This window comes from Notamacropus eugenii, chromosome 3 (genome assembly GCF_028372415.1).
Source record: "Notamacropus eugenii isolate mMacEug1 chromosome 3, mMacEug1.pri_v2, whole genome shotgun sequence".
Lineage (NCBI taxonomy): Eukaryota > Metazoa > Chordata > Mammalia > Diprotodontia > Macropodidae > Notamacropus > Notamacropus eugenii.
The window spans coordinates 284,374,410-284,385,992 of record NC_092874.1 but is presented as its reverse complement, the minus strand read 5'-3'; the positions used below and the strand labels follow the sequence as shown (position 1 = coordinate 284,385,992).

General features: G+C 41.5%; 1 long non-coding RNA gene across 1 annotated transcript in view; it reads right to left on the bottom strand.

Annotated features, from left to right (window-relative positions):
• Positions 1 to 573: 573 nt before the first annotated feature.
• The window catches only part of LOC140534560 (uncharacterized), a 24,095-nt gene continuing 13,085 nt past the window's right edge, over positions 574 to 11,583 (bottom strand). Inside the window, exons 3-5 of the long non-coding RNA XR_011977363.1 lie at positions 5,499 to 5,576; positions 3,935 to 3,955; positions 574 to 1,384 (exon numbers count right to left, since the gene is read on the bottom strand). This is a non-coding gene — a long non-coding RNA (uncharacterized lncRNA). The remainder of the gene's footprint in view (positions 1,385 to 3,934; positions 3,956 to 5,498; positions 5,577 to 11,583) is intronic.

Genomic DNA, 11,583 nt, shown 5'->3' with positions numbered 1-11,583 from the left:
TGGACCCGGACAGAAGTGTTACTGGTGATGATACTCCAGCCACAGGTCATTGTGACTGACCCTCCTGGGCACACAGAGAGAGATGACTCCTGACAGGGTATGGGCCCAAGCCAAGGCCTTTGTCTCTTACCCCAAAAGAGTTTTGGTTCCATTTGCCTATAGGGCCCTAGACCTAGACACCTTGAAAGCTCTCTGGATTTCCCCAAATCTCTGTTGGATTTCCCCAAATCTCTGTTATACTTCCCACCCTTGATCCTATCAAAATCCCAATTCTCCAGGCTATTGGCCACTCCCATCAAGATCCTCCTTAGATTCAATCTTTATTCACCCCAGGGTACTGGTCATTTCCATCAAGACCTCTAGACACCCCAGGCTACTGACCACTCCCATCAAGACCATCCCTGGAACCCCCAGACTACTAGATCCCAGATTCCTCCCCCAGTTTTTCTGTATATAAGAGCCTGCTTGTCTTCATGAATGAAGGGGCTCAGATTCAGTCTAGATCAGACTCAGTCTAGCTCAGATTGTATCTGGCCTGCTTGTTAATACAAGTGTCACAAATAGGAAGGCTTCTTAAGAGTCAACCCAATATGCCAAATCTTTAATAAACTTTGTTTTACTTTGGCTAAAAGAAGGCTTGGATTGAATTCATTTGAGCAGGACCCAGCATGTTGGTATTTTTGGGTCCCCAGCACCCCAAACCCTCAACAACACCCCAGGTTGACAACTGGACCCTGAAATCAAAAGGGGGCCACACACCAGGAGCATTGCTCTGAAGGGTTCCTCCTTCTGCTGCACAATAAGCCCAGAGGATTTACCCTGACCTATGCACAAAGTGAGCAGCAGGTTGAGAGAGGGTGCCCAGGTCTTATGGAAATGTGCCTGTTTGTTCTTCTTCCAAAGACCACAGAGCTGGGGCTGGCACCCACAGGCTCTCTTATTCTCCATGGCTCACAGGCATGCAGATATTCCCCTTATTCTATCTCTCTTCAGTGCCTGCAGGCTGGTCTTTGGCTTCCAACACACCAGAGGCTGAAGGGCCTCTGGGGCATTAGCTCCTTGCTCAGTTGGGACCCCAGCTTGTCCAACAGTGACCTCTCCCGGCAAAGGTCAGTAAATGCTGTTTCTTCAAAGAAGTACATTCCTGTAATTTTCATCTTCCTATGACGTATAACACCAGGTAATATTACTTAGGAAAAAAATCACAGCCTAGAAGAATCCAGCAGCCTGGGCTTGTCAAGGCTGATAGAGCTAGAGGTTCCTGGAGGAAGTTAATGGAGCTAGGATCTTGCCTCTTAGAAGATCATGGAGAATCTTAGCCCCTTTCTGACTCAGACCTTGGGAACCAATGAGCTAGGTGAAAGGCTCTGAAAGATTTCCAGACCTGAAAGTAAAAAAAAAAAAAGCACTGGTGTCCAGTGGTAAAGGCGAAGTTTTCATTGGCATGGTTTCTGGTTTCCCATTAGACAATTCAAGATTAGGATTAAGAAGAAAGAAAGAAAAAGTGAGGAGGGAGGACAAAAGCATGTGTATTAGTGGAATAAGAACGGCTTAAAGTTCAAATGTCAACAGAATCCAGGAACCCCAGTCCCTGGTCAAAAGATTTAATTTCAACAGAACCTGTGCTCCAAGAGAGATGTGTCCTACAAGAAACCAGAGGAGAACTGAGAACATACAATGTAATGGAGGCCTCTCATAATGGCTAGAAAGGATTGTTCCTCTCTGCAAGAGAGAGGAGCAAGTCTGTGTGCTGCCGCTTACGTGGGGAAAGAGGCAGCCCCTCCCCCCATCCACTTCAGACTGCCAGGCTGATCCAGAGCCTGAGGCTTGACCCTACCCACACGCATAGAAGTAGGAGGACATCGCTGCGTACATCTGAGGCATCAGCAAAGGTCCAGCCTCCCTAAGACATGGATCTCTTGAAAAACTGAAATAAAGAGTAAGCAGAAATATGTCGCAAACTGCCTAATCAGAGTCTGAAAACAAAAGAAAAAAATACTCTCCTCCAGCCCTCATGGGATCCTTGCAATACTAGACAACTTGAGGATCCCCTTTGCACACCCACAGTGTAGCCCATCCCCGGAACCTGGGGTGGGGAACCTATGGCCTCAAGGTGATATGTGGCCTTCAAGGCCCTTGGGTGCGGGTCTTTTAGCTGAGTCCATGTTTTACAGAACAAATCCTTTTATTAAGGAGACTTTCTGTGAAGTTTGGATGCAGTCAAAGGGTCGCACTGGAGGACCTAGAGGGCCACACGTGACCTGGAGGCTCCTCCTCCAATTCTCACTTGGCCCTTTCATATCCCAGCTAAAATTGCACCCTGGACAGGAAGGTTTTCCTGATCTTTCTTCATTCTTTTGATTACTTCCCACCTATCCTGTCTGTAGTTTACTTGTTTATAGTTGTTGGTATATTATCTCCCTCATTAGACTATGAGCTCCTGGAGGGCAGAGACTGCTTTTTGACTTTCTCTGTATCCCTAGTGCTTACCCAATAGTAGGCTTATAATAAATGCTTATTGACTGAGTAATTGGAACTTTTTCTCCTAGGAGCCAATTTCCCCAAAGTTCCAAATTCTCTGCTGATCTACACTCCTAGATCCACAGCTAATCCCTAATGGGGCATTTATCTTAATTAGCCGGAGGAAAAAATAGTTGAAGGCAAAGGCATTGACTGAAAAGACGCAAAGAACTGTAGCAATATAACATCTCCCCCATGAACTGGGACCCAACATGCCACAAATGCCCCCCCGTATGCGGGGAAGAGTCCACTTCCAAGTCATGTGACCAAGAAATAGGAGGACTAGGCATTTCCTCTAATACCTATGACTTCTCAAGCTTCTCCAAAATAGAAATTATTTGACAACATAAATCAGTTTCAGCTATCTCCATGGTTTAGGAATCTGGAACTAAAAACAAAGTAAAAGCAAAACAATGAACTGATATCTCTCCTGAGCCCTTTTCCTCCACCTACCACACTACCAGCAGCAAGGTTGTGCTGGCTGACCCAAGGACCAACAAATAAGCTCACAACAAATGCCATTCCCATCCTCTAGTCACCACTCCTTCTTTCCAGTGCCATAAAGATGACTATAGGTTTGAGAAGAGTGTTGGGGCTACGTCACCCTCCACTAAGCCTGACAGAAATATCTCAGCACCCAGCTGAGGCCAGTTTAGTCTATCTGAAAATGACTTGGGGCAGAGACCTGGGTAACCAAATCATAAATTCCCCAACATGGGAGAAGGCTGAGACACTTTGAGATGAATCCTTAGGAAAACCATCTTCAGATGGGAGGAAGTCAGGAAGTGAGCAAGAGGGAATGTAAAGGGGAAAAATAAATCTATAGAGATCTCCAGAAGAGCACCCAAACACTAAGAGCATAAGTAGAAAACTCAATAGGGAAAGCATTAACAATAGAATGAAATATGGCCTCCAGATTGAGTAAATGAGTTCAGGCATGTATGAATAAATCCTGCAAAACAAAGAAAAAATCAACTAACGAAAAACAAAAGCAAAAATAGATCTAATTAAAAGAGATGAGGAACAAAATTACATCTTGATACAAGTATCATAGACAATGAAGTAATATCACTACTAAACACATATACACCAAGTTCTTAGAGGGGAAGTGAAGTGAGTTACAGGAAGAAATAGACTGCAAAATTGTACTTGTGGTGATTAGGGTACACAAGACACAGCAGTCAGTGATTATGGCTATCTACTATGGATTGGTCTGATAAACCAAAGATTCCAGCTTCTGGATAAGAACTCACTATTGGACAAAAGTTGCTGAGAAAAGTGGAAAATAGTATGATAGAAAGGAGGCACAGAGTAGCATCTCACACCCTCTACCAAGATACAGTCAAAACGGGTGCATCATTTAGACATAAGGGGTGATACCATACGAAAATGAGAAGAGCACAGAATAGCTTACCTGTCAGATCTCTGAAGAAACCTAGAACGTAGGAATAAACAAGAGACAGAGGACATTATGGAATGCAAAATGGATCATTTTGATTACATTAAATTTAAAAGGTTTTGTACAAACAACACCATTGTAACTGAGATTAGTGAGCTTTTAGCCTCCTTTTCCGTTTGGTCAGTTCTGCTTTTTAAGGCATTCTCCTCGTTGACTTTTTGGACCTCTTCTGCCATTTAGGTTTGTCTATTTTTTAAGGTGTTATTTTCTTCAGTATGTTGGGGGTCTCCTTTATTAAGCTGTTGACTCATTTTTCATGATTTTTTTGCATCACTTTCATTTCTTGCTGCTTGCAATATTTTCCACTTGACCTGGGAGCTCTGAAATTTGGCTACAATATTCCTAGGAATTTTCCTTTTGGGATCTCTTTCAAGAGGTGATTGATGGATTCTTTCAGCTTCTATTTTCCCCCAAAGGCAGTTTTCCTTGATCACTTCTGGAAAGATAATGTCTAGGTTGTTTTTTTCCTATGGCTTTCAGGTAGTCCACAAAATTTTGAATTCTGTCTTGAGATGTCTTTTGTTAGGTTTCTGAGGATTGAAGACTCTATTTCCATTCTTTCCTTCCTTCATTTTCCACTGAATTAGAATCAGAAGGATGGCCCCAACCCACAACAAGAAGTGTTATTCTCAAGACAAAATTGAAACACTAAATAGACTTTACAAGGGTACTTGAAGTAGAATGAGTTTTTGTCTAAAGTTGTTGGTTGTTTGGTTGTTTTCCTTCACTCTCAAAGAGGACCAAAATGACATCACTTTGTTGGAATCAAATTACAATGTCCAACTGTGGCTGATCAGGCTGAATGTGAGCTTGGAGTGCTCTACCACAAGTTGGGCACAAATAGTCCATACAAACATTTGGAGTTGAGATGTCTCTAAATTTGAAGATCTCATATTCCTTTTGAGCTACTGCAATACACACAAATCCCCTCCTCTACTTCTCTCTTCACTCTTTGGACAGAGACATAGCATTACAACCTTAGAGATTAAAAAAAAGATCCTCCAAGATGCCTCTGTCTTATAGGTTTATGATAGAATTCTGCTCTCCTATGACTAGTCTTTGAGACACATGCAGATTCCTATTTCCTACATAAGTAAGGCTATAATGACACAATCTGGAGATACATGTTTTGCTTTTTTGATGATGGGGATAAAGAGTTTAGAGCTGCTAAAGACTCTAGAAGTAATCTGATTTGATGCCTTCATTTTAGAGGTGAAGAACCTAATGCCCAAGAAAGTAGAATGACTTCCCTGCATTTACATAATACAGAGCAGGTGAATTCTGGTCTTTTGACTCCAAAGCAAAAGCTCTTTCTACTACTCATTACTGCCCCCTAGAGAACTGCACAAGCATTATCCACTCAGAATGTAAGTGAACCCGTATGTGTCTATGAATCCCCATGACAAGTATTCTATTTTTAGGGATCACCAGAGGTAATTAAGCACAAGACATCAGAGATGTAACTGAGCATGCTAGGGTGTGAGGTTAAATTCAGTAGAGGAAAAGAAGGAATACAAACCTTGGGATAGACTGAAGTCACTGGTTGGGAGACCAGGCTATCTCAATATTGTCATTGATCACAGGCATATCACGTGGCCTGGGGGAGGAAGGACAAGGAGAGTGATATGAATGAATAATTACATGAAAGGAATGAATGAATGAAAATGAATTTTATTATTCACTGTTACATGCTGGTGACACAAATACCAAAGTAGAGACAGTCTTTGCCCTCAAGATGCTTATATTCCAATAGAGAGACAATACATGTACAAGAGTAGTGGCCAGGGAACTATATTTTACTGCGGACAATTAAAGGGATGGTAACCTGGAAATGAGTAGCAAGTCAAGTGAAGCATGGCTAGCTATGAGCCTAAATACAGTAAGTGACTGAGGCCATCTCCAATGTGGAGAGCAGAATGGCAGGGTAAGAGTGGAAAAGTGGTTAAATCCTCTGGCAAGACTTTGGAGGACACCAATAAGTGAAGACAGTTTTCCCTCACCAAGTGCAGTTGAGTCCAAGTAATAGAGAAGCCTAAAACTCCACTTTCTCCTCATCAAGGAAATCTACAGGCATAACAGGTTCATCACAAATGGTGAGAATGCTAGTAATCCTGACACCTGCGGACTTGAATCAGTGGTTCCAGCTGGCAGCTTTTCTACTTCACATGTATGATGGCACATGGTGTGATCACGTCATGTGATTACTGCTTACAGAAGAATGAGGGATAAAACATGGCTAGGAAGATGGGAAGATAGACATATGCACGTATATGCACATGTATATACAAATATACATATACACATGTGCATGCATATGTATACATATATACATGTGTATATGTAGATAGACAGATAGATAGGCAGATGAAGAATTTATTAAGTTCTTAATATATGTCAGGCTCTGTGATAATGTCTGGGTACACAAATCCAAGCAAACTGGACAGTTGCTGCCTTCAAGGAGGTTACTCTATAATAGGGAAATATAATACATAAAGGGTTTTTAAAAAGTAGAGCCAAGAGGGTGGAGTAAAAGCAGCAACATGCTTGAGCTCTTTCCCCCAAATTCCTCCAAATACCTGTAAAGATGACTCTAAACAAATTCTAGAGCTACAGAACCCACAAAACGACAGAGTGAAACAAATCTGCAGCCCAAGACAACCTGGAAGGTCAACAGGAAGTACTACTGAGAGTGGTAGTAGCTGCTCTCTGGGGACCCAATCTATCAGTTCAAAAAGAAGTTGGGAAATACTGGTATTATTTCTCCTATTCTCCTTCTTCTTCATTTTTCTCCTCCTTCTCCTTTCTCTTCCTCTTCTCTTTCCCCTTCCTGTCCCCCTCCTTCCCCTTCTCCTTCCCCTCCTCCTCCTATCACATTGATTGAGGTAGCCAGGAGGTGGGATTCCATCATGTTCACCTTCTGCCTCCATTAAAACAAGCCCAGTTTGTCTGAGAGGTGGTAACTGCTTGAGAAATCTCACTAGGTTGTACACGTTTTAAAAACATTGCCAAGAACAAGAGTGGTCCATATTCTTTGCTATTGGCTTCCTGGTTAAAGACCTGGCACAAAGTCACAATCTTTGAAATGAATTTGGTTTTCTGCTCTTCTATGGTATGGTAAAGTATGGTACTGAGGAGGGAGGGAAGGCTCAGTCTGGCCTCACCTTTCACTGGAGATATCAGACAGGACCTGAGTGAGATACTGGGGGCCTAAACATGTGGGATCTCCTATTCCCACAATTGTGTGAGCTTGTTTGATTAGTTTCCTCTTCTTGGAAGGGTCTCTTTTTTTTCTTTGAAGCTTTACTAGACCTTTATTAACCCACAATGCCTTCTCTTTTTAAAATTATTTTTAAAATCTTATTTATTTTCAGTTTTCAACATTTACTTCCACAAAATTTTGAATTTCAAATTTTCTCCCCATCTCCCCCCCTGCCTACAACAGCCCAGGACAGCATGTATTTTGATTACCCTTTCCTCCAATCTGCCCTCCCTTCTATCATCTCCCCCCCTTCTATTTTCCTGTAGGACAAGATAGATTTCTATATCCCGTATCCTATTTTGGAAGGATCTCTTCCCCAAATACCCATGTATCAAAAGTCATAAGTTTTCATGGGCCATGCTGCCCTCCATAAAGCTTCCCTTCATTTCTTCAGGGGGATGGGGCCTCCCTGGGCTCAAATTTCTTAGATTTCAGTGACATTCACCTTGAAGATATCCTATGCCTCCTCCTATTCCACTTATTGGTGTATCTATTCTCTCTTTCTCACCATACCATAGTCCTTTTAGGGTCAAGGAAAATCCAGATCCTCTACAGTATCTAGTCCATAGGGAATGCTTACTATCTATTTGTAGAATGAGTGAGTGACACAGGCAGGCAAAATAACATAGTAACTTAAAGGCAATAACCCTCACCATCTCAGGAATCACTACAAGGGAAGAATATAAGGAACAAGGTACTTGGGGAGGGTATTTTAAATACAAATGAACTGTTGGAGTTAGTTCTTAATTCTGACTCACATGGCTGGGGAATCCATTCTTCTGAAAAGTATTCTATTTGAAGGCTGTGTTGATGTTTTATGACTCTTCCCTCAACCCCACCGATGGCTGCACAAAAATTACCAGCAGGCCCTGGCTCTATTGTTTGCTGAAGAGGAGATTAACAGGGATCCCAATGTGTTGTCCAACATTTCCCTGGGATTCCACCCCTACAACACCTACCACAGTGATGAGAGCACCTTGGAGAGCTCCCTAAGGTGGCTGTCTGGGCTGGGCCAGTTCATCCCTAACTACAGCTGCTGGGAGCAGGACAAGTCCATGGCTGTTATTGGAGGAGTCATGTCAGCTCTGTCTGTCCAGGTGGGGACCCTACTCGACCTCTACAAATTTCCAAAGGTTAATGTTATGGCACTTGATACACCGTATGCTTTGATCAACCAAAATAATAATGATTAGTATAATAAAAGTAATAATATAACAGCAACCACAATAAGTAATGTTCATGAAGTGCTTCGAGATTTTGAAAGTGCTTTACATATATACTTGTTCTGATCCTCACAACAAAGCCCTAGGGCAGGTGCAAATATTACACCTGTTTTCCAGAAAGGAATACTGAGACTGAGGAAAGTTAAGTTGTTTGTCCAAGATCAGGCAACAATTAAGTTCCTATGACAGGAATTGGCCTCAGGTCTCCCTGACATCAGTTTAACCCTCTATCCTCTGCATCATGCACCTCCCTCTATCATCAGGGAAGGTGAATGTCTGCTGGAACTGTTATGCTGTACTCTGTATCCTCCATCTTGGGTATATCCCCACCATTTCATCTTTCTCCTTCTTCACAGAAGAAGAAGGCCCGCCAAAGAAAATCCACCAAGAAGGAAATCTTCCCCCACCCTGTTCTGAATCATATATGGCCTTAAGTTAAGGATTGACCAATTGCTAACTTGGCTTCTGTCACTTCCCGCTGGGGAAAACCCTGACCTTTAGTCCTAATTCTTATGCCTTTATCAACCCTGGCCCTAGCCCTGATCAGGGCTGCTTGATTTGGGTTTTCACCCCGGGTAGTCGCGGGCTAATAAAATCCACTTCCAAATTATATACCGGGTCTTGCTCGCTAATTCTCGGCACAACAGAACATCATCCACGTTGTAAGCCTACAGGAAGATTAGAGTCACTTAGTTTCCAACCCATGAAAGCATCTCCAAGAAAGGATGTCCAGGAAACCTGGACAGACTTACCCATAAGCCAAATCAGGTCACTGAAGACTGTTAGAATGTTTACTCAACAGTACACAATTCACTGTTTCAAGAGTCGGGACTAGAATTTACATTCCCAGACTTCTAGCTGAATAATCAACCAGCCCATTACATCTCACTCAGTGTTTTACCTTTCAAAAGCTCTTTATCAATCAATGTTAGTTCTCAATTTATAAAGCAGAGTATCACTTACAAAAGGAAGGGTGAGTATGAGCATTGGTGTAAAAGGTCTTAGAGAGCAAAGGTATGCCACGGTATGGTAAGCTACAGTGAGGGCACCACAAATATGACAAGTTACATGGCATATTTTCCATATAGAAATGTCAATATTTTAAGGTTATTGAGTCTCTTTTCTCATTCATTTTTACCTTTTTTATGCTTTACTTGATTCTTGCATAGTTCATCAGCATAGTATCCACCAACAATGCACATTGTAATGCCTCCATATCTTTTCATTCACTGTAATTCCTTTCCATAAATCTTCCATAGAGGAGCCATTCAGTGTCCTTGAGACCTCTCCCTCTCTGTTTCTCTCTCATTATACAGGCAACAATGCAGAACTCAGCCTATCTCTTTCTTAATTTCTTTTTAAGTTTCATTGATGTTTTCCTTCATTCTTGTAAATATAATGACAACTCCTTTTTCAAACTTACATAACCCCTGGGTTAAATGGAAATGGAGGCATTGAATGCAGACAAATTTTTAGGAAATTTAGCAGTGAAGGGATGGAGGGACATGGATTAAAAGGGTCAAGGGTAGACCCTGAGATGGATTTTAATGTATTTCTTTGCAAATGAGAAAGAGCCAGCAATAAAAGAGAAACTAAAGATGCATGAGTAGATAACTACAGAAGAAAGGTCCTGGAAGTAGCTAGAGAGAAGGAGATCAAAAGGATAGCTAGAAAGATTAGTTTTACTGAGTAGTAGAGCTCATAGCATTGATAGAATGCTAGACTTGGAATCAAGAAGGCCTGTGTTCAATCCCACCTCAGAAAAACTTAGTAGTTGTATAATCTTGGCAAGTCATTTAATCTCTCTATGCCTCTGCTCCTCATGTGTAAAATGAGAAAATTGTATAAGACATCCTTTAAGGTACCTTCCAAATCTAAATCTATGATACACAGAGGTTTTAAAGAATGGAAAGAGTGTAAAAAAAGCTTATATTTTATTTTCATCTTTCAATAAATATTTGGCTGTAAATGTGGATAAAGTCTTCCACTTGGATTCAAAAACTGATTTCAAAGTACAAGATGGGGAACACATGGCTAGTAGTTTGGAAAACATGGAGGTTGTGGTGGATTGTCAGCTCCATGAGTCAACAGCATGATATGTCATCCAATAAAAACTAATGCAACCTTGGCTGTATTAAAAGAGGCATTGTTTCCAGGAAGAGGGAAGTGATAGTTTGACTGTATTCTACCCTGATGAGTCCTCTTCTGGAGTACTGTGTTCAGTTCTGGATACCACCTTATAAGAAAATCATTGTTAGAACAGAGAATATCAAGGGTGGGGCAACCAGAATGGTGAAGGGCTTTAGATTCATGCCATATAGTAAAAAGAACTAGGAATGTTTAGTTTGATCAAGAGAAGATTCAGAGGGTACATGATAGTTGTTTTCAAATATCTAAAAGGCTATTATATGAAAGATGGGTTCAAATTGTTTTGTTTGGGCCCATAGGTCAGGACCAGAAGCAATGGGTAGAAACTGAAGAGGCAAATTAAACCTTGTTTTCAATCTAAACTATCCAAAATTGGAATGGGCTCCCTCAGCAAGCAGTGGATAGCAAAGAAGTAAAGACTAGTTGATCAGATTCATTAAGCAACTTAAAGAGTCACAACCAGTAAGAAGGGAAGGGTAGACTTCCCACTTTCCTTTGCTCTTTACCTAGGCTACTTGACTGCTCACAGGGCTCAAATGAGATGGGAGTCAACAATTCCATTTCTTCTGATGAGATAGAAAACCACCAGGTTCTGATCTGTCTCTGCCACTTCAGACTCTAGGCATTATCAGCTGGGCTACTAATGCACCCTACACATCCCCAGGTCTTGCCTTCTTCCTCAAGACTGGACCCTTTGGACTTCCAGGACTTTCCATCTGCCCTACAGTAAACTTTATTTTAGGTGTCATCTCCCATAATTAGAGTGTGAGGTCCTTGAGAACAGAACTGCCTTGCCATGGAGTAAATGCTTAATAAATGTTTTTTTCATTAATTCATTCACTTGTCACTCTGTTGTGACTTTTCAGGCATAGATTGAACTAAATGGCCAATGAGATCCTTTTAACTGAAATTCTGCAAACCTATGATTCTCCCTTTTCTCTACCCCCAATACACAATGGATTGTTTTATATTTT